The sequence below is a fragment of the Moschus berezovskii genome, chromosome 18 (assembly GCF_049115385.1).
Source record: "Moschus berezovskii isolate FMDL1 chromosome 18, NW_MosBer_1.0, whole genome shotgun sequence".
NCBI lineage: Eukaryota > Metazoa > Chordata > Mammalia > Artiodactyla > Moschidae > Moschus > Moschus berezovskii.
Genome location: NC_142477.1, coordinates 3,087,824 through 3,110,592, shown reverse-complemented (window position 1 = coordinate 3,110,592; position 22,769 = coordinate 3,087,824). Strand labels below are relative to the sequence as shown.

General features: G+C 40.5%; 2 pseudogenes; one reads left to right on the top strand and one right to left on the bottom strand.

Annotated features, from left to right (window-relative positions):
- LOC129557885 (acidic leucine-rich nuclear phosphoprotein 32 family member D-like) overlaps positions 1-22,769 on the bottom strand; it is a 146,874-nt pseudogene that overhangs the window by 82,887 nt on the left and 41,218 nt on the right.
- LOC148774936 (acidic leucine-rich nuclear phosphoprotein 32 family member D-like) overlaps positions 1-22,769 on the top strand; it is a 147,889-nt pseudogene that overhangs the window by 88,706 nt on the left and 36,414 nt on the right.

Here is a 22,769-nt window from a genome sequence, read left to right as displayed (position 1 = left end):
AGAAACTTGTACATAGACATTAGTGCACTGATCTTAGTCATCACACTCAGCAAACATGTTCCTAAAAATCTGGTGCCAAACAATTCTTAAAAGAAAAATGTACATGTGCCACTGATTCACTTAAGTGTTTAGATGCTTCTCTTGTATTTACTGTTGTTCAGTAGCTCATCTAATGTTACTTGACGCTGATGAAAACCTTCCGTTAGCTCCTTAAGGCCTTAGTTTTGAGCTTAGAGATAGTGAAAAGGCGTCAACATAATTTTTCAGCAGCAAAACTAGGAGACAGTCACTAATTGGTACCTTAGTAAAAGCCTTTTATTATTTTCAAAATACTTTTGAGTGCCTGCTTAGTTTTGATTTTTTTTTTTTTTTTTCCTAATAAATGGATTTGTGTGTAACCCTGATTTGTGAATTCGTGTGCTGCACTGGAGCACTCAGAGACCAGGTGCTAAAGCTACGTTCCTTACCATTTTAATTCTTGGCACGCTGCAAAATCTCAAACTTCTCCCAATACTCCTCTCATATTCTGCTCCTTATCTCCTTCCAACAAATTGGGTGGGTATGCTAGTGGGAGTGTGAGGTTGATAAAAAACATACACTTGATTAGCAGATAAAAATAAAGAGCATTGTTTAAAAATTGAGGAAAGTATGGTGGAGGAGAAGATAAAGGAGAAGTGGGAATAAAAAGAAAACTGGACAATAATGGTGAAAAAAACTGAAGGATAATATTGGAAGAAGGGCACCAGAGACTGATTGCTCTTATTAATCTCAGTACCTCCAACTTCTCCAAGGCACCTCAACAGTCTGTTTCATGGCAACAGGCCAGTTCTGTCCAGTGTAATGTTTCTGGTCTTTAATGGATTCCTTGGGCCATTTTCCATTCCTCTTTTGTTCACTGCCCACACTCTGCAGATGTGCAAGTGTGAGGCTGAATATTTTAGTTTTCTACTGCTGCTCTAATAAATTACCCTAAATTTATGGGCTTAAGCAACACTTAAGCAACTTACCACCTTCTGTAAGTTAGAAGTCTGACATGGGTCTCACGGGGCTAAAATGAAGATGTCAGCAGCTCCTTTATGAAGACTTTGAAAGTGAAAGGCACTCAGTTGTGGCCAATTCTTTGCGACTCCAAGGACTATATAACCCATGGGATTCTCTAGGCCAGAATACTGGAGTGGGTAGCCTTTTATGAAGACTTTAGGGAAGTGTTAATTTCCTTGCTCACTTTGCTCATTTTGGTTGTCAGCTGACTTCAAAATGGAATGGAAGGCCTTAGAGTAGTAAGCTTCCTGTTACTGAAATCACTCAAGCAGAGGCTTATAAAAGATGGTTTTGGAGGATGTTGGTGCTGGGTTCGAAGTTGAACTTTATGATTTCTAAGGTCCCTTCCAACTAAAGAATGCATGGGAGGGCAATCTGAGGAAACTAACTTGAGATAGCAAAGCAGACTGTGGTATAGCTACCCTGTGAAAAGGTGAAAAGCCCTGACCTAGGACACTGCCAGACCTGCTCCCAGAGTGGGGGACTCAACAGGGCTAGCTGGCTGCGGGCGGCCCATCCCCCATCCCCCGCCGAGACAGGCAGGGGAGGGCAGCCAGAGCCGGAAGGGGGCAATCGCGGGCCCAGAGAGGCGTCATCTACCAAACTTCAAGCAGGCTTTGTTGCTAGCCAAGATTTATTGGGATTCTGGCCAGTCGACATCCACCTGAGAAGGTGCGCTGGTGTACACCCAGAAAACCGAGAGGCAGGGACGGGGAGGCAATAAGTCACAGCAACAGCGCTCGCCAAACACCTGGTCACCTGAGCTGCTCGGACCGCGGAAGGGCACAAAACGCTGGCCCAACCGAGTCTGCACCTTTGTGGAGTACCCGAGTACCAGAACTCGAGCAACTTTCACCCGGGAAGTGCATGCAACCCAGGGCTTGCCTCAGACAGTTCCTGGCAGAGCAACCTAGAGCCTAAGCAGTATAGACTGGGAAAGCACACACACTGTGTGCCCGTGAGTGGGGGCAAACCCAGTGTGGCCGAGACACTGCGAGCACTCCCCACAGATGCGAGTGATATTTATTTGCAGCGTTCCTCCCTCCCCACAGCACAACTGAACAAAGGAGCCTAAAAAAGTGTCCACCACCGTCCCCTTGTGTCAGGGAGGAAATTAGACACTGAAGAGACCAGCAAACAGAAGAAGCTGAAACAGAGGGAACCACCTTGGAAGTGACAGATGGAGAAGTCTTGAGGTTACTGCAAGAATAAGACTGAAAACCAGAGGAAGAGGCTTAGTCCAAATCTGGAGAACACTAGAGAACTCCTGACTCCAGGGAACACTAATCAATAGGAGATCATCAAACGCCTCCACACCTACACTGAAGCCAAGTACCACCCAAGGGCCAACAAGTTCCAGAGCAAGATATACCACACAAATTCTCCAGCAACACAGGAAAATAGCCCTGAGCTTCAATATAAAGGCTACCCAAAGTCACTCCAAAACCACTGATATCTCATAACTCATTACGGGACACTTCATTGCACTCCAGAGAGAAAAAATCCAGTTCCACCCACCAGAACACCAACACAAGCTTCCTTAACCAGGGAACGTTGGCAAGTCACCCGTCCAACCCCACCCACAGCGAGGGAACCCCACAATAAAGAGAACTCCACAAACTGCCAGAAGACGGAAGTTCAGTTCAGTTCAGTCGCTCAGTCGTGTCCGACTCTCTGCGACCCCATGAATCACAGCAGGCCCAAACACAGCAATATAAGCAAGATGAAGAGGCAGAGAAATACCCAGCAAGAAAATGAACAGGATAAATGCCCACCAACCCAAACAAAAGAGGAAGAGATAGGGAACCTACCTGATAAAGAATTCCAAGTAATGATAGTGAAAATGATCCAAAATCTTGAAAACAAAATGGAGTTACAGATAAATAACCTGGAGACAAGGATTGAGAAGATGCAAGAAAGGTTTAACAAGGATCTAGAAGAAAAAAAAAAAGAGTAAGTATACAATGAATAATGCAATAGATGAGATTAAAAACACTCTGCAGGAAACCAACAGTAGAATAACGGAGGCAGAAGATAGGATAAGCGAGTTAGAAGACAAAATGGTAGAAATAAATGAAACAGAGAGGAAAAAAGAAAAACGAATTAAAAGAAATGAGGACAATCTCAGAGACCACTGGGACAATGTTAAACGCCCCAACATTCGAATCATAGGAGTCCCAAAAGAAGAAGACAAAAAGAAAGACCATGAGAAAATACTGGAGGAGATAATACCTGAAAGTTTCCCTAAAATGGGGAAGGAAATAATCACCCGAGTCCAAGAAACCCAGAGAGTCCCCAACAGGATAAACCCAAGGCGAAATACCCCAAGACACATATTAATCAAATTAACAAAGATCAAACACAAAGAAAAAATATTAAAAGCAGCAAGGGAAAAACAACAAGTAACACACAAGGGAATTCCCATAAGGATAAAAGTTGATCTTTCAATAGAAACACTTCAGGCCAGGAGGGAATGGCAGGGCATACTTAAAGTGCTAAAAGAAAATAAGCTACTGCCCAGATTATTGTACCCAGCAAGGATCTCATTCAAATATGAAGGAGAAAGCAAAAGCTTTACAGACAAGCAAAAGCTGAGAGAATTCAGCATCACCAAACCAGCTCTCCAACAAATGCTAAAGGACCTTCTCTAGACAGGAAACACAGAACGGGTGTATAAACTCGAACCCAAAACAATAAAGTAAATGGCAATGGGATCATACTTATCAATAATTACCTTAAATGTAAATGCGTTGAATGCCCCAACCAAAAGACAAAGGCTGACTGAATGGATACAAAAACAAGACCCCCATACATGTTGTCTACAAGAGACCCACCTCGAAACAAGGGACACATACAGACTGAAAGTGAAGGGCTGGAAAAAGATATCCCACGCAAACAGAGACCAAAAGAAAGCAGGAGTAGCAATACACATATCAGATAAAATAGACTTTAAAACAAAGTCTGTGAAAAGAGACAAAGAAGGACACTACATAATGATCAAAGGATCAATCCAAGAAGATATAACAATTATAAATATATATGCACCCAACATAGGAGCACCACAATATGTAAGACAAATGCTAACAAATGTGAAAGGGGAAATGAACAATAACACAATAATAGTGGGAGACATTAATACCCCACTCACACCTATGGATAGATCAACTAAACAGAAAATTAATAAGGAAACACAAACGTTAAATGATACAATAGACCAGTTAGACCTAATAGATATCTATAGGACATTTCACCCCAAAACCATGAATTTCACCTTTTTCTCAAGCGCACACGGAACCTTCTCAAGCACAGATCACATCCTGGGCCATAAATCTACCCTTGGTAAATTCAAAAAAATTGAAATAATTCTAAGCATATTTTCTGACCACAATGCAGTGAGATTAGATCTCAATTACAGGAGAAAAACTATTAAAAATTCCAACATACGGAAGCTGAACAACACACTGCTGAATAACCAACAAATCATAGAAGAAATCAAAAAATAAATCAAAATATGCACAGAAAACGAATGAAAATGAAAACACAACAACCCAAAACCTGTGGGACACTGTAGAAGCAGTGCTAAGGGGAAGGTTCATAGCAATACAGGCACACCTCAAGAAACAAGAAAAAAGTCAACTAAATAATCTAACTCTACACATAAAGCAACTAGAAAAGGAAGAAATGAAGAACCCCAGGGTGAGTAGAAAGAAAGAAATCTTAAAATTAGGGCAAAAATAAGTGCAAAAGAAACAAAAGAGACCATAGCAAAAATCAACAAAGCCAAAAGCCGGTTCTTTGAGAGGGTAAATAAAATTGACAAACTCATCAAGAAACAAAGGGAGAAAAACCAAATCAATAAAATTAGAAATGAGAATGGAGAGATCACAACAGACAACACAGAAATACAAAGGATCATCACCAATTATATGCCAATAAAACGGACAACTTGGCAGAAATGGACAAATTCTTAGAAAAGTACAACTTTCCAAATCGAAACTGTAATAAGAAATCTTCCAGCAAACAAAAGCCCAGGTCCAGACGGCTTCACAGCTGAATTCTATCAAAAATTTAGAGAAGAGCTATCATCTACCCTACTCAAACTCTTCCAGAAAATTTCAGAGGAAGGTAAACTTCCTAACTCATTCTATGAGGCTACCATCACCCTAATCCCTAAACCTGACAAAGATACCACAAAAAAAGAAAACTACAGGCCAATATCACTGATGAACATAGATGCAAAAATCCTTAACAAAATTCTAGCAATCAGAATCCAACAACACATTAAGAAGATCATACATCATGACCAAATGGGCTTTATCCCAGGAATGCAAGGATTCTTCAATATCCACAAATCAATCAATGTAAATACGCCACATCAACAAAATGAAAAATAAAAACCATATGATTATCTCAATAGATACAGAGAAAGCCTTTGACAAAATTCAACACCCATTTATGATAAAAACGCTCCAGAAGGCGGGAATAGAAGGAACATACCTCAACATAATAAAAGCTACATATGACAAACCCACAGCAAACATCCTCAATGGTGAAAAATTGAAAGCATTTCCCCTAAAGTCAGGAACAAGACAAGGGTGCCCACTCTAACTACTACTATTCAACATAGTAGTGGAAGCTTTGGCCACAGCAATCAGAGCAGAAAAAGACATAAAAGGAATCCAAATTGGAAAAGAAGCAAAACTCTCACTGTTTGCAGATGACATGATCCTCTACACAGAAAACCCTAAAGACTCTACCAGAAAATTACTAGAGCTAATCAATGAATATAGTAAAGTTTCAGAATACAAAATCAACACACAGAAATCCCTTGCATTCCTATACACTAATAATGAGAACATAGAGAGAGAAATTAAGGAAACAATTCCATTCACCATTGCAATGAAAAGAATTACATACTTAGGAATATATCTACCTAAAGAAACAAAAGACCTATATATAGAAAACTATAAAACACTAGTGAAAGAAATCAGAGAGGACACTAATAGATGGAGAAATATACCGTGTTTGTAGATTGGAAGAATAAATATTGTGAAAATGAATATATTACCCAAAGTAATTTATAGATTCAATGCAATCCCTATCAAGCTACCAATGGTAATTTTCACAGAGCTAGAACAAATAATCTCACAATTTGTATGGAAATACAAAAAAACTTGAATAGCCAAAGCAATCTTGAGGAAGAAGAATGGAAGTGGGGGAATCAACCTGCCGGACTTCAGGCTCTACTACAAAGCCACAGTCATCAAGACAGTATGGTACTGGCAATAAAGACAGAAATATAGATCAATGGAACAAAACAGATAGACCAGAGATAAATCCACGCACCTATGGACACCTTATCTATGACAAAGGAGGCAAGAATATTCAATGGAGAAAAGACAGTCTCTTTAACAAGCGGTGCTGGGAAAACGGGTCAGCCACTTGTAAAAGAATGAAACTAGAACACTTTCTAACACCATACACAAAAATAAATTCAAAATGGATTAAAGATCTAAATGTAAGACCAGAAACTATAAAACTCCTATAGGCAGAACACTCTCCGACATAAATCACAGCAGGATTCTCCATGACACACCTTATATTGGAAATAAAAGCAAAAATAAACAAATGGGACCTAATTAAAATTAAAAGCTTCTGCACAGCAAAGGAAACTATAAGCAAGGTGAAAAGACAGCCTTCAGAATGGGACAAAATAATAGCAAATGAAGCAACTGACAAAGAATTAATCTCCAAAATATACAAGCAACTCCTGAAGCTCAATTCCAGAAAAATAAACGACCCAATAAAAAAATGGGCCAAAGAAATAAACAGACGTTTCTCCAAAGAAGACATACAGATGGCTAACAAACACATGAAAAGATGCTCAACATCACTCATAATCAGAGAAATGCAAATCAAAACCACAATGAGGTGCCATTTCACGCCAGCCAGAATGGCTGCTATCCAAAAGTCTACAAGCAATAAATGCTGGAGAGGGTGTGGAGAAAAGGGAACCCTCTTACACTGTTGGTGGGAATGCAAACTAGTACAGCCACAGTCCGTCTAGTCAAGGCTATAGTTTTTCCAGTGGTCATGTATGGATGTGAGACTTGGACTGTGAAGAAAGCTGATCGCTGAAGAATGGATGCTTTTGAACTGCGGTGCTGGAGAACACTCTTGAGAGTCCCTTGGACTGCAAGGAGACCCACCCAGTCCATTCTAAAGGAGATCAATCCTGGGTGTTCATTGGAAGGACTGATGCTAAAGCTGAAACTCCAGTACTTTCGCCACCTCATGCGACGAGTTGACTCACTGGAAAAAAACTCTGATGCTGGGAAGGATTGGGGGCAGGAGGTGAAGGGGACGACAGAGAATGAGATGGCTGGATGGCATCACCGACTCGATGGACATGAGTTTGAGTGAACTCCGGGAGTTGGCGATGGACAGGGAGGCCTGGCGTGCCGTGATTCATGGGGTGGCAAAGAGTCAGACACGACTGAGTGACTGAACTGAACTGAACCTTATATTTTGGAAACTTCTTTTGTGATATAGGACATAGTCCTTTTTTGTTGTTGTTTTTCATGGTCCATTTTTTTCCCCCTCAGTTCAGAGTTTAATATGCAAGTAACATCTCCATTAACATTTGAAACCAAGAATAATAACCCATAGCAGAAAGAGGATTTAGAGAAATCTTAGTAACAAAAATACGTTTGATTCAATTCAACTTTTATTTTTTTATGTTTAATTTTATATATTTATTTTTTTGAAGTAGAACAGTTGTTTCCATTTTTTTTCTACGCATGCTCCCCATCCTGACCCCCCTCCCACCTCCCTTCCCCTCCCATCCCTTTGGTTCATCCCAGTACACCAACCCCGAGCATCCTGTATCATGCATTGTACTTGGACTGGCTGCAGACGAATGGATAAGAAAGCTGTGGTACATTTACACAATGGAGAACTACTCAGCAATTAAAAGGAATACATTTGAATCAATTCTAATGAGGTGGATGAAACTGGAGCCTATGATTTGACATAGTCCATTTTTTAAAGTACTCCTTCTGTGCTCAGAAATAACGCTTATTCGAGAGACGCCCGGCAGCGCAGACGCGAGAGACGCCCGGCTCCGGCGGCGCAGACGCGAGAGACGCCCGGCTCCGGAGCAACCGACCACGTGCAGAATCGTGGCTGAGAGGAGCTACCCCGCGCCCAGGGTTAGGGCGGTGGCCGAGAGGAGCTGTACCACGTCCAGGAGGCGGTGGCTGCTTGGGCACCGGAGGGCCGAGAGGAGCTGATCCACATTCAAAGCGGGAGGGGCGGCCTTGAGGAGATACCCCTCGTCCAAGGTAAGGTACAGCGGCTGCGCCTTGCTGGAGCAGCTGGGAAGAGATACTCCACGACCAAGTTGGAATATAAGAATCCAGTGTTCTGGGGAGGAAGGAACAAGATGGCGGAGGGATAAGACGGCGAGACCACTTTCTCCCCCACAAATTCATCAAAAGAACATTTGAACGTGGAGTAAAGGCCACAAAACAACTTCTGAATACTGGCAGAGGTCATCAGGCTCCCAGAAAAGCAGCCCATTGTCTTCTAAAGGAGAGAGAAGAAATCCAGCTCCACCCAGCAGAACACCGACACATGCTTCCCTAACCAGGGAACCCAGACAAGTCACCCGTCCAACCCCACACACAGCGAAGAAACTACATAATAAAGAGAACTCCACAAACTGCAAGAAGAGGGAAAGGCCACCCCAAGCAAAGCAATATAAGCAAGATGAAGAGGCAGAGAAATACCCAGCAAGTAAAGGAACAAGATAATTGCCCACCAACACAAACAAAAGAAGAAGATATAGGGAATTTACCTGATAAAGAATTTCAAATTTTGATGGTGAAAATGATTCAAAATCTTGAAAGCAAAATGGAGTTACAGATAAATAACCTGGAGAAAAGGATTGAGAAGATGGAAGAAAGATTTAATAAGGACTTAGAAGAAATAAAAAAGAGTCAATATACAATGAATAATGCAATAGATGAGATCAGAAACACTCTGGAGGGAACAAACAATAGAATAACAGAGGCAGAAGACAGGATTAGCGAACTAGAATATAGAATTGTAGAAATAAATGGAACAGAGAGGAAAAAAGAAAAACGAATTAAAAGAAATGAGGACAATATTAGAGACCTCTGGGACAATGTTAAACGCTCCAACATTCGAATCATAGGAGTCCCAGAAGAAGAAGACAAAAAGAAAGACCATGAGAGAATACTTGAAGAGATAATAGTTGAAAACTTCCCTAAAATAGGGAAAGAAATAATCACCCAAGTCCAAGAAACCCAGAGAGTCCCCAACAGGATAAACCCAAGGCGAAATACTCCAAGACACATATTAATCAAATTAACAAAGATCAAACACAAAGAACAAATATTAAAAGCAGCAAGGGAAAAGCAGCAAATAACACATGAGGGGATTCCCATAAGGATAACAGCTGATCTTTCAACAGAAACTCTTCAGGCCAGAAGGGAGTGGCAAGACATACTTAAGGTGATGAAAGAAAATACCCTACAGCCCAGATTACTATACCCAGCAAGGATCTCATTCAAATATGAAGGAGAAATCAAAAGCTTTACAGACAAGCAAAAGCTGAGGGAATTCAGCATCACCAAACCAGCTCTCCAACAAATGCTAAAGGATCTTCTCTAGACAGGAAACACAGAAAGAGTGTATAAACTTGAACCCAAAGCAATAAAGAAAATGGCTATGGGATCGTACTTATCAATAATTACCTTAAACGTAAATGGGTTGAAATTTTCAAAAAGGCTAGGAAACAATTCTCATAGCCATCAATAGTTCAGTGTTGAGTTCATGAATAGTTTTTAAAGTTTGGGACAAACTGTAGTATTTTCTATTTGAAGTACTATTTGTAATTGGCATATTACGATGTAACATTGGTCTTCATTTCCAACTTAAAACGCCTAAAAATGCCTAACAGGTTTTTAGATTTGTGAATTTTAGTTGATATGTATTTTATGATGTTACTGAACCTGCAGGAATATTGAAATATTTCAGAGAACTTATTCACTGTACATTTAATTTATTTTATTTATAAAAGTTATGAACTGTAGAAAGTTTTACTTGTTGGGTCAAATGCTTGTTGCTTCAAATGCTTGTTGCATTTGAAGTGCTAGTTACAAGAAAATCAAATACCTTCAATGTATAAATGCTATTAAGGTTTTAAAGGACTCTGGAGTATAAGTAAGTTTGTTTAAAGAAATTTAGTCTATTCAACCTGAATCAGCTCTGTCAAACATTAATTAAAAGCCTCATTTAAAATAAATAAATAAATAAATAATGGTGGTGGGAGGGAGGGTTGGGAAGCTGGCTGGAGGTGGAGGTGGTGAAGTTTATTCATCTAATTAAAAATGAAGTTGCATTTCCATTTTCCAAAACCACCCATCCACCATCGTACTGTGTCACTAGACATTATGTACGATTTTACTTTGCGACAGAAACCATTACATTTAAAAATTCATTACAGCAAGGTTAGTTAGACACATGATGGATGCAGCTTTAATCCTGCCATATATTATTACAGGTAAAATGTAAATGATGAAAAATATTTTGTGCTTATCAGCATTTATGTGGAAATGTGTTTTACAGTGATATATGGTGTTATATTTCTATTATTGTGATGAAAAAGAAAGCAATACAAAAAGACGAAGTGTTTATTAAAACATGAAAAAAAAAAAAAAGAAAGAAATGGTTTTGCAGCACTGAAGAGATTATAGGAAGTAAATTAGCTAGATCAGACCTGTTTTATGTAGTAATTTTATAGTTTAATTATTTCAATTGTAAAATATTGTTATACTGTTCATTAGCTCTGATTGTTCATATTAAACTATTGTAATGCAAATAAATAAATAATCAAAAAAAAAAAAAAGAAATAACGCTTATTCTCTATTTGTTAGGTACAAAATTTTCTATATGTATTAGACCAACTTTATTAGTTGTGTTGTTCAAATCTTCTATATAGGCATTCTCAAAGATATTGTAGTCTGGTTCCATACCACCACAATAAACAAATACCACAATAATGTGAGGCATGGGGATTATTTTGTTTCCCAGTACGTATAAAACCCATATTTATATTATAATGTAGAATGTAGTATCAACTCATAAGAGTCTAAATAACAATGTTCATGTCTAAATTAAAAAATATTTTATTGCTAAAAAATGCTAACCGTCACCTGAGCCTTCAAGTGAGTCATACTCTTTTTGTTGTGGAGGGTCTTGCCTCGATGTTGAAGGCTGCTGACTGATCGCGGTGGTTTCTGTAGGAGAGATAACTATGGTAATTTCTTAAAATAAGATAATATTGAAGTTTGCCACATCCATTGACTCTTCCTTTCATGAAAAATTTCTCTGTAGCATGAATGACTGTTTGGTAACACTTTACCCAATGGCAACCCACTCCAGTGTTCGTGCCTGGAGAATCCCAGGGACGGCGGAGCCTGGTGGGCTGCCGTCTATGGGGTCGCACAGAGTCGGTCACGACTGAAGCGACTTAGCAGCAGCAGCAGCAACATTTTACCCAAAGTAGAATGTCTTTCAAAACTGAAGTCAATATTCTCAAACCCTGCTTTTGTTTATCAACTAAGTTTACGTAATATTCTAAGTCCTCTGTTGTCATTTCATCAGTCCTCACAGCATCTTCACCAGGAGTAGATTCCATGTCTAGAAATCATTTTCTTAATGCTCACCCATGAGAAACAACTCCTCATCCATTAAAGTCCTATCATGGGATTGAAGCAACTTAGTCACATCTTCAGGTTCCCCTTCTAATTCTAGTTCTCTTGCGATTTTTCTACCACACTAGGTATTATTTCCTCCACCAAAGTCTTACAGCCCCACAAGGCACCATGAGGGTTGGAATCAACTTCTTTCAAACTCTGCTAATATTCATATTTTGACCTCTTCCCTTGAATCACGAATGTTCTCAATGGCATCTAGAGTGGTGAATCCTTTCCATGTTTTCATTTAACCACCCAAATCCATCAGAGGAGTCACTACGGTAGTTACAGCCTAAAAATGTATTTCTTATGGGACTTCTCTGGCAGTCCAGTGGTTAGAATTTGGCACTGTGGTTTTTCACTGTGGTTCAATCCCTGGTCAGGAAACGAAGATCATGCAAGCTGTGAGGTGTGCCACTCCCAAAATATGTTTCTTAAATAATAAAGCCTTAAAAGTTCCAATTACTCCTTGATCTGTGGGCTGCCGAATGGATGTTGAGAAGGTAGGCATTAAACAACATTAATCTTGTACATCTCCATCAGAGTGCTTGGGTGACCAGACGCATTGTCAATAAGCAGTAATATTTCCAAAGGAATCTCTTTTTTTCTGAGCAGCAGATCTCCACAGTGGGCTTCAAATATTTAGTAAACCATGTTGTAAACAGATGTGCTGTCACCCATGCTTTGTTGTTCCATTTACAGAGTACAGGAAGAAAAGATTTAGCGTAATTCAGAACGGCAAATGAGCATTTTGTTACTGTTCAGTTGCCATGTCATACCCTACTCTTTTTGAAACCCCATGGACTGTAGCCCACTAGGCTCGTCTGTCCATGGAATTTCCCAGGCAAGAATACTGGAGTGGGTTGCCATTTCCTGCTCCAGGGGATTTTCCCCGACTCAGGGATCAAACCCACATCTCCTGCATTGACAGGTAGATTCTTTACCACTGAGCCACCAGACCAGCTGCATTAGCCCCTAACAAGAGAGTCATCCTGCCTTGTGAAGCTCTCAAGCCAGGCACTGACCTCTCCTCTCTAGCTATGAAAGTCCTGGTGACATCTTCTTCCAATAGAAGACTGTTCTGTCTACACTGAAAATCTGTTGTTTAGAACAGCCACCTTCATGAATGATCTTAGCTAGATCTTCTGGATAACTTGCTGCAGCTTCTACATCAGCACTTGCTGCTCTGCCGTGAACTCTGATGCTACAGAGATGATATCTTTTCTTAGTCTTCACGAAATTGACCCCTGCTAGCTTCAAACCTTTCTTCTGAAGCTGTCTCATTCCTCTCAACCATCACAGAATTAGAGTTAGGGCCTTGTCTTAGATTAGGCTTGGGTTTATGGGAATGCCATGGCTGGCTGATCTATGCAGATCCCAAAACTTTCTCTGTATCAGCAATAAGGCTGTTTTGTTTTCTTATCATTCATGAATTCACTAGAGTTATCATTTTCGATTGTCTTTAAAAACCTTCCCTCTGGATTCACAACTTGGCTGCTGGGCTCAAAAGGCCTAACTTTTGGCCTGTTTCAACGTTCAACATAACTTTCTCACTAACCTTAATCATGTCTAGCTTTTGATTTAAAGTGAGAGGTATGCAACTCCTTTCACTTGAACCCTTAGCGGCCATTGTAAGATTAGTTGACCTGATTTCAGCATCATTGTGACTAAGTGAATAGGGAGGCCCATGGAGAGCCTTTTATATATAAATCCACCCCCCAAACTTGCATGACTTGCTTTATTGTGATATTTGCTGTATTGAAGTAGTCTGGAACCAAACCTGCAATATCTCAGAGATATGCCTGTTATGCAAGTGTTACCGAAATGTGACACAGGGATATGCAGTGAGCAAATGCTTTTGGGAAAAAAGGCACCAACAGATTTGCTCAACACAGGGTTGCCACGAACCTTCAATTTGTAAAAACTGTGGTGTCTGCAAAGCAAGAGTCTGAAATGCTGTACCAGGATGCAATCTGAAAAACAACGGAATGATCTATTCATTTCCAAGGCAAACCATTCAATATCACAGTAATCCAAGACTATGCTTTGACCAGTAATGCTGAAGAAGCTGAAGTTGAATGGTTCTCAGAAGATCTACAAGACCTTCTAGAACTCACACCCCAAAATGATGTCCTTTTTATTATAAGGGACTGGAATGCAAAAGTAGGAAGTCAAGAAACACCTGGAGTAACAGGAAAATTTGGCCTTGGAGTACAGAATGAAGCAGAGCAAAGGCTAATAGAGTTTTGCAAGAGAATGCAATGGTCATAGCAAACACCCTCGTCCAATGACACAACAGAAGACTCTACGCATGAACATCACCAGATGTACAATACTGAAATCAGATTGATTATGTTCTTTGCAGGCAAAGATGGAGAAGCTCTATAGAGTCAGCAAAAACAAGACTGGAAGCTGACTGTGACTCAGACCATGCACTCCTTATTGTCAAATTCAGACTTAAATTGAAGAAAGTACGGAAAACCACCAGACCATTCAGGTATGACCTAAATCAAATCCATAACGATTATACAGTGGAAGTGAGAAATAGATTCAAGGGATTAGATCTGATAGACAGAGTGCCTGATGACCTATCAATGGATGTTCGTGACACTATACAGGAGACACGGATCGAGATCATTCCCAAGAAAAAGAAATGCAAAAAAGCAAAATGGTTGTCTGAGGAGGTCTTGCAAATAGCTGTGAAGAAAAGGAAAGATACACTCATTTGAATGCAGAGTTCCAAAGAATAGCAAGGAGAGATAAGAAAACCTTCCTCAGTGATCAGTGCAAAGAAATAGAGGAAAACAACAGAATAGAAAAGACAAAAGATCTCTTCAAGAAAATTAGAGATAATAAGGGAACATTTCATGCAAAGATGGGCTCAATAAAGAAGAGAAATAGTATGGACCTAACAGAAGCAGAAGATATTAAGAGGTGGCAAGAATACACAGAAAAACTATACAAAAAAGATCTTCATGACCAAGATATTCACGATGGTGTGATCACCAACCTAGAGCCAGACATCATTGAATGTAAAGTCAAGTGGGCCTTGGGAAGCATCACTACGAACAAAGCTAGTGGAGGTGATGGAATTCAAGTTGAGCTATTTCAAATCCTAAAAGATGATGCTGTGAAAATGCTGCACTCAGTATGTCAGCAAATTTGGAAAACTCAAGAAGTGGCCATAGGACTGGAAAAGGTCAGTTTTCATTCCAATCACAAAGGTAATGCCAAAAAATGCTCAAACTACCCCATAATTGCACTCATCTCACACGCTAGTAAAGTCATGCTCAAAATTCTCCAAGCCAGGCTTCAGCAATACGTGAATCGTAAACTTCCAGACGTTCAAGCGGGTTTTAGAAAAGGCAGAGGAACCAAAGATCAAATTGCCAACAACCGCTGGATCATCGGAAAAGCAAGAGAGTTCCAGAAAAACATCTATTCATGCTTTATTGACTATGCCAAAGCCTTAGTGTGGATCATAATAAACTGGAAAATTCTTAAAGAGATGGGAATACCAGATCACCTGACCTGCCTCTTGAGAAATCTGTATGCAGGTCAAGAAGCAACAGTTAGAACTGGACATGGAACAACAGACTGGGTCCAAGTAGGAAAAGGAGTACGTCAAGGATGTATATTGTCACCCTGCTTATTTAACTACTATCCAGTGGACATCATGAGAAATGCTGGGCTGGAGGAAGCACAAGCCGGAATCAAGATTTCCGGGAGAAATATCAATAACCTCAGATATGTAGATGACACCAACTTTATGGCAGAAAGCAAAGAACTAAAGAGCCTCTTGATGAAAGTGAAAGAGGAGAGTGAAAAAGTGTGCTCAAAACTCAACATGCATCGAACATGGACTGGCGATTCGTTTCACATATGATAATATACATGTTTCAATGCCATTCTCCCAAATCATCCCACCATCACCCTCTCCCACAGAGTCCAAAAGACTGTTCTATACATCTGTGTCTCTTTTACTGTCTCGTATACAGGGTTATCGCCAGTCCAAGTTCGATGCATGACACAGGATGCTCGGGTCTGGTGTACTGGGATAAACCAGAGGGATGGGACGGGGAGGGAGGTGGGGGGGGGGGGTTCAAGATGGGAAACACGTGTACACCAGAGGTAGATTCATGTCAATGTATGGAAAAACCAATATAATAATGTAAAGGAATAGCCTCCAATTAAAATAAATAAATTTTTAAAAAATAAACAAGAAAAGAAACAAACCCTCAACATGCAGAAAATTAAGATCACGGTATCTGGTCCTACCACTTCATTGCAAATAGATGGGAAAACAGTGACAGACTTTATTTTTGGGGGGCTCCAAAATTACTGCGGATGGTGACTGCAGCCATGAAATTAAAAACACTTACTCTGTGGAAGAAAAATTATGACCAATCTAGACAGCATATTAAAAAGCAGAGACATTACTTTGTAAACAAAAGTCCATCTAGTCCTATGGTTTTTCCAGTAGTCATGCATGGATGTGAGAGCTGGACGATAAAGATAGCTAAACGTTGAAGAACTGATGCTTTTGAACTGTGGTGTTGGAGAAGACCCTGGAGAGTCCCTTAGACAGCAAAGAGATCCAACCGATCCACCCTAAAGGAAATCAGTCCTGAATATTCTTTGGAAGGACTGATGCTGAAGCTGAAACTCTGATATTCTGGCTTCCTGATGCAAAGAACTGACTCATCGGAAAAGACCCTGATGCTGGGAAATATTGAAGGTGGGAGGAGAAGGGGACGACAGAGGATAAGATGGTTGGACGGCATCACTAACTCAATGGACATGAGTTGAAGTAAACTCTGGGAATTGGTGACGGACAGGGAGGCCTGGCGGGCTGTAGTCCATGGGGTCAGAGAGAACTGGACATGACTGAGCGACTGAAGTGACTGAAGTGAAGTGTCTGCAAAGCACAATAAAGGGAAGTGCAACAAAACAAGGTATATGTGCTTTCTTGACTAATTTTCTGTTTATCTATTCATTTTTGTTTTTAAGGATATGTATTTCTTTGGCTCCATCGAGTCTTAGCTGCGGTGTGTGGGCTTGGTTGCCCTGCAGCACGTGGGATCTTAGTTCCCTGACCAAGGATCAAACCCATGTCCCCTGCACTGCGAAGCAATTCCTAACCACTGGACCACCAGGTAAGTCCCTACCTATCTGTTTTAATAGAGATATGCTAATCTGTGGCTCCTCCGTTTTCCTTCTGATCCTGTCACTTTTCACTTTTAAGGCTGTGTTAGGTGTTATATCAATGCTCCAGCTGCCCAATGCACTTCAGTGCTCACTGTCAACAGTATTCTATCTCACGTCACTGTTGCCACGCCAGTGTGTTTCCTCATCAGACCATCACATTTGTCAAGCGTATCTTTTCCTATTTACCAATGTATTTCTTTCAAGCCTGTCTGTGCTATACTACTGTTTTTAAACAATATATAGTTTCCTCCTACTAAAGTATAAACTCAACGAGGAGTTTTTTTCCCCCAGTGGTCTTATTCCCAGAGCCTAGATCAGTGTCTGGGACATAGCAGGTGCTCATTAAATACATACATACATTTACAATATGTACTTATACTTGGCTTTATGAGAAAAAGTTATAGTTGAAAGTATTCAGCACTTCCATCTTCTTGAACAAGACTATGCTCCTAGCACACTTGAGCTACCTAATACTACTTGTTATTATTTTCCAGAGAATCAGAATAACCTTTACAAAAATAATTGGTTTTGTTATTATCATTGTTTAGTGGCTTTGCCAAAAAGTACACCCTCATCCTATCTTGGGGTTCTCTTTTCTTTCTGCTAAAGGATGCTTTTTAGAAATTCTTATAGATAGGGTATGCTGAAGATAAATTATTTTATCCTTGACCCAAAATGTCTTTCTCTTGTCCTCAATCTTCAGTGGTGCTTTAGATGGATAAAGTTATCATCACTCAGCATTTTAAAGATATTAGTTCATTATCTTCTAGCCGCAATTGTTGCTGTGGAGAAGCCTGCACAGTTGATAATCTTTTGGAGATTTCTTCTCTCTGGTAACTTTTAAATGTCTCTAGCCTTCTAGTTGCTCTATCCTTATACTTGCAAAGAATGTTTCTCATTGTGATTGGTTTTTACTTGTCCTGCTTAGTATGCAGAGCGTACTTTTAATGTGAGGTTTCAAGTTTTCAGTTCTGATAAATTCAGGATGTAGTTCTTTAGTTATCATTTCTTAGTCATTCTTACAGCCCCTTGTTCTAGAACTCCCATTCGATGTATACTGAAGCTTCTCAACCTATTTTTAATATCTCTTAATGGCATAATTAGGTAATTTTGAGTATTTTATGTCTTTATTATGCATTCTGGGTGATCTAGAGTTAGAACAATTTTCCACTTTACTAGTTCTCTCTTTAATCATGTCTACTTTAGAATTCATTCCATCTATTGACCTAATTCCTATAACTACATTTCTAGGCAAATTGACTTTTATGTTTGTCTATTCTTATTTCATTTCTGCTAATTTATCATAAGTTCTTATTCTTTTAAAGTGCTTTTTATTATTTATCTATTGAAGAATCCTAAACATACATAGTTTTAAAATAAGTCTTTAGAAAATTATTAATTTCTATTTACTACTTTCATTACATTTGGGAGTGAATCCATCTCCTGATTTGATTTTATTGAATGACTTTTTAGGTTTAGCTTTTTTTCTTTAATTGTGCTTTGGAATTTCTGTTTACTCACTCCCTCTATTTATCCACCATGTTTCATTCATTTTTGTCTTTACCAGTACCCATGGGGCCCTGGACTTCCCTGGGGGCTCAGGCGGTCGACCCAGGTTTGATCCCTGGGTTGGGAAGATCCTCTGGAGAAGGAAATGGCAATCCACTCCAGTACTCCTGCTGGGAAAATCCCATGGACGGAGGAGTCTGGTGGGCTACAGTCCATGGGGTCGCAGAGTCAGACATGACTGAGCGACTTCACTTTACTTTATGGGGCCCTAGTTAAAAACCAGGTCTAATACTGATGACTGCACACTCCAGGCATTATCAGCTACCATAGACTCAGCTACTGAGTCATTCAAGTTTGGCCCTCTCCCATCTCTAGATAAATATTTTAAGTGTTTTTATGCTAAATGCAGTTTCAGAAAAGAGCTGGTTCCACCTTTCATGTAAACTTTCTTCTAGGAGCAGGAGAGTTCCATTTCTGACTCCTACTTTTAACTGATAAGCCTAGTCAGAGGACTCTCTGACTCCCATGTAACACTTTTACTTCTGTATACCCATAGAAACTGAATGCCTAGCCACCCCAGCCACTTCAGACCTGGATTCTAGTAGCCCACGCTTTTATCTCCAGTCATCATTTTGCATTTCTATTCTACAAATTAGCTTATTTTGTCTTTTAGGCTGACTCTGTTTAAAAATTCCCTTATTACACTTTATCTCTAACCGGCGCATGATTATAGCTGGACTGGTCCATACAGTCAAAGATATGATCTTTCCAGTACTCATGTACAGCTGTTAGAGTTGGACCATATAGAAGTTTGAGTGCCAAAGAACTGATGCTTTAGTTCACTGTGGTGTTGAAGAAGCTTCTTGAGAGTCCCCTTGACTTCAAGGACATCAAACCAGTCAATCCTAAAGGAAATCAACCCTGAGTATTCAATGGAAGGACTGATGCTGAAGCTCCAATACTTTGGACACTTGATGTGAAGAACCGACTCACTGGCAAAGACCCTGATGCTGACAAAGACTGAAGAGAAAAGGAGAAGCAGGTAGCAGAGGATGAGACCGTTAGACAGCATCACTGACTTCATGCATATGAAGGTGAGCAAACTCGATGAGACGGGGAGCCTGGTGGGCTGCAGTCCACAGGGTTGCAAAGAGTCAGACACGACTTAGCAAATGAACAACTACTCACAGATGACAATACCATTTACTGAATGGAAATAATTGGGGATGGAATGCAGGAACAGGGACAGGGTTTAAGAAGAAAAATTAAGAATTGTATTTCAGACACGTTGAGTTGGAGATGTCATATAAACAGATACACGTCGCAGTTCAGAAGAAAAGTTGACCTATATAATCCAAAGTATGGGACTGAATACGTTTACCCAGAAAAAGAGGAGAGGAGAAAAAGGGAACTTGGGGGAGAAACCGCATCCGATGACTCCTTCAGTACTTTTTAACTGCATTGTATTACCTTTCATAAATTAGAAATACTGTCCATATATCACAAATGCTTATATTAAAGGAGTGCTAAAAACAAAATCAGTAATAACAGCAACAACCAAAACCTTCAACTGAGCAAGACAGTAAAGAGGAGAATTGTAGGTCAGAAGGTTGTAACGTGGGACATTGTGTATTACACAGTTCTGGTTAAAGCCAAATCCCCAGGGAAGACAAGTCAGTACCTGCCATGATAACGATACAGTGAGAAAGCAACTCAAGCTAAACAGAAAGAGACTCATAGACTTTGAAAATAAACTTACAGTTACAAAAGGGGAAAAGTGGAAAGGAGGGATAAATTGGGTTTGGGATTAACAGATACACATTACTGTATATAAAACAGAGAATCAACAACTGTACTCAATATTCTGTAATAACCTATATGGGGAAAGAATAGAAGAAGAATGGATATCTGTTCATGCATAACTGAATCGCCTTGCGGTACACCTGAAACTAGCACAGTATCATAAATCAACATTACTCCAATATAAAATAAAGTTAAATTTTAAAATACCACCTTAACAGTGGAAAAGCCTCATCTGCTGTATTTCTTCGGTCTCTTTACTGGGAACTGATGGAGAATCCCCAGCAGAAAAGGCAGACAATCCGCCTCCACCACTATCCCTATATCTTGGTCATCGTCCTTTTTCTACAACTGCCTGCCTCGCTGTGAAGAGCCTACTTTTCCTATCTTTTCAACAACCAGTCTCCACTAACAACACTCTAATGTCAATCAACAGAATTTTGCAACGTGACTTTATTTCAACACAATATGGAAAATATTTTCCCAATTTAGATCCATCATCTACCAAAGACGCTGGGGCTTAAATTCTTTTTAATTAAATAGAAAAAATTATTCACGCTAAAGTGGGAAAAAAGCCTCACAGAAGAAGAAAAACACCAAGGATATATATATCCTTATTGTGGTGGCCTAAGTCCAATTATTGTTTCCGAGACTTTGGCTCTGAATCAGGTAGGCAGAGTCTTTGGCTTCTCTCCCGATCAAGTGGAATCCATTCAAGTGGAGTCACGGGTAGGGGATGGAGCCATCACCATAGCCTCTCTCTCCCCACACGCCAGCATCGGCAGCTGGACAATAGAGAGGCTGGCCCATCAAACACCTGACACACTGAACTACAGAGTAGGACCCCACCCAGGGTGCCACGTTAAGTGCCAGAGGCGCCAACCTACAGACTAGGATTCTAGCCAGGGGGGCCCCTCTATGTGCCTGACACACCGAACAACAGAGAAGGACCCCAGGCAAGGTAACCCTCTAAGTGTTCGAGCAGGTGGAGCTACAGGTAGAATGGCCAAAGAGGCCTTTCGATCGCCGGCTACAAGAGGCTCTGATAGGGATGTAACTCTGGCAGCGGAGGCAGTCCGTATCCTTGCACACTAGGCACTGCCAGGGTCCCTGCAACCCAAGCAGCTGCACCACCTTCAAGCTCAACTCTCACTGGGGCAGAGCTGCCACAGGCAGCTGTCCGCTATCTTGCGTCTACGCCCACAGGGTCGCTTCAGTCCTGTCCAACTCTTTGCTGTCCTGTAAACTGTGACCTGCCAGGCATCTCTGTCAGGGAGGAGGGGCGTTCTCCAGACAAGAATACTGGAGCGTATTGGCCAATACTGGTTGCCATACCCTTCTAGAGCACTGTATGTCCTGCTGCCCTCGTCGCCAACTCCCCTGAGTACCTGGTGCTGCCAGAACCCCTGCAACCCAAGCGGCGGAACCACCTCCACACCTGGCCTTCACAGGGGCAAACCCAAGTCCTCCAGGGCAGCCGCAGGAGCAAACCCCAGTGGAGGACCACATGTATAGGTGGAAATAAAACCACAACTGGAACCCAGGGGCAGTGTGGCTAAGGAAGAAGACCTAAAACCTTCCCACCAGCTGTACAAGCTGCAGATTAAATCCACACGATCAATTAGGCAGACTCTGTGTCTATGGAATATATAAAAGGTCATTGAGAACTCCCACAAAAGAAAACTCACTAGTTCTGATAGGTTTGGACACTGGAGGCAAGAACACACAGGAGTTGGACCAGATTAGAATCTAAGCTGCCCCCACAGCAGGTCCAGAGATCAGCACAGTGCTGGAGGGCATCCTAGGGAGGTAAAGTGGACTGTGACTCCCAGCGAGGGAAAGGACGCTGACAGCAATGACTCAAGAAAAACATTTATTATTCTTATTTTTTGACTTGTTCTGTAGATTCTTTTGGCTTTTTTCTTCTTTTTCTCCTTCCCCGCCCCCCCTCTGTTGGAGCTGTCGATTTTACTGGCACTATGAAATCCAATGGATGCAGAAAAAGCCTTTGACAAAATTTAGCACCCATTTATGATTAAAACTTCAAAAAATGGGCACAGAAGGAACTTTCCTCAACCTAGTAAAGGGCATATATGATAAGTCTACAGCAAACATTATTCTCAATGGTGAAAAACTGAAAGCATTCCCCCTAAGATCAGGGACAACATAAGGGTGTCCACTTTCACCACTATTATTCAAAATAGTTCTGGAAGTCCTAGCTACAGCAATCAGAGAAGAAAAAGAAATAAAAGGAATTCAGATCAGAAAAGAAGAAGTACAGCTCTCACTGTTTACAGATGACATGATACTGTACATAGAAAACCCTAAAGACAGTATCAGAAAATGACTAGAGCTAATCAGTGAATTTAGCAAAGTTGTAGGACACAAAATCAGTACACAGAAATCACTTGCATTTCTATATACTAA